We start from the raw sequence: 1,792 nt of genomic DNA, 5'->3' as shown, positions 1-1,792 counted from the left end.
GCTAGTTAACCCCTTTACTTAGAGCTCAATCATTTTTTAACCCAGACATCAGTTATTCAGTTAATAAGGTCAGCTCAGTATAAGTATATTTAGTCTCAGATGTTCATGTATACATGCTTTATCGTATCCCAGCTTTAGTTCTACTTATATTATAAAAGTAAAGATTTAAGAAACTTTAAGAAACTAAGTGTAATGATTCACCAGCTTATCAGATCATGCTTGTTAATCATGTTTTAAGATATTTTAGCTTTCAGTTATTCCAGCTTATTGATGAGTCTACTTACACTTAGCATGCATGTTTTAAGATTATGTATGAAATCAGTTTTACTTATTGCATTCACCCCTGCATACTCAGTACATTCCAAAAATACTGATCCATATATACGTCTGTGTGGCTACATTTTTTCATAATGTAGGTATCATTTGTAGCCTCATATCATGATCATACAGTTGCAGTTTTCAGCCAGCAGGTGATGATTTCTCTTATTTTGGGAACTCCAGACAGTTTTAGTTCATGTACAGTTCATTTATTTTTTATATGTATTGATTATTGGTAGTTGGAGGCATGTCCCACCTATCTATAGTCAGTATAGTAGAAGCTTCATAGATGTGAGCCAAAGTCAGTCATGTAAATTCAGTTTTTTCCTAAGATTTATCAGAGTGTAAAACTTTATTAGTTACATACTATTTCAGATTTTTAGTATGATTATGTTTCCACATAGCAGAACTTGTTATTTAATATATTATAACTCAGTTGCTTAATAGTATGTCAGTTCATGCGTTAGCTTGGGATCACTTGTGGTTCCTAGCATCGTGTGGCATCCAGGGTGTACTCCCGGGGCGTTACATGCTCACCGACTCTATTGGAGCCTAGGTTGGACCTAAGTCCTCTAGATAGCGCTGAAGATCTTTATTATTAATCTCTGACTCCCTAGCCCAATGTTGAGATGAAGCTCTAGAAACATGTACATAAGTCTCATACGTATCTATCGATAACCTCATGACATATATCGGGAACATAATAAAGTCAAATATATACTAAAGGTTCATAGAAATATGGAACCATGGTAAAGAGTCAAGAATAGAATTTCCTAAGAATTCCCTATAGCCTCCCGAAGATAGGATACAAATGTCTCTAGGACTCTAATAGACACTTAGATCTTGTACCTATACATTGATAAACATGGCTTGGATACTAATTTGTCACGACTCAATGTCTAAGGTCATAATGACACCTACTAAAACTCACTAGTAGATAAGCCAACCCCATAATCTATAACTACTAATAATGAACTATCAAGATAAAGTGAAAAAAAATAGCAGAAGTGAAAATTAATAAAAGACTAATATAAAATATAACTCCAAGACCTAGTGAAGTGGTATGAGAGCTTCTATTACAATCAAAGTACAAAGAAAAAACTGAATAAATAAACATGTACAAATCATCTCCAAATACAAAATAGAGATAAGTCTATTCAATAAGAGGGAGAGCAAAAATAATCCAAGCACCAAATCTCACCCCAAATCTCTAATCCATAGCTGCTTTGCATGATTCATGCGTCAATGGAAAAAACTCGTATTGTGATCTACAGGTTGCAGAAGTGTAGTATGAGTACCAAGTATATGGTACTTGTAGGATCTACCAGTTGAGCTCCAAAGAAAATGCAAGGATAAATAACATATAAGGTAGAAATGTAACTACAGACAACTATCCAATAATCTAAGAATGATAAAGCTGGTGGCACAACAAGGATAAACTATTCTATTATAATAGTAATCAAGGTCTAAAGTG

The sequence above is a fragment of the Capsicum annuum genome, chromosome 2 (assembly GCF_002878395.1).
Source record: "Capsicum annuum cultivar UCD-10X-F1 chromosome 2, UCD10Xv1.1, whole genome shotgun sequence".
NCBI classification, from domain to species: Eukaryota; Viridiplantae; Streptophyta; class Magnoliopsida; order Solanales; family Solanaceae; genus Capsicum; species Capsicum annuum.
The sequence above is the reverse complement of the archived record's forward strand: the minus strand, read 5'-3'. Positions refer to the sequence as shown.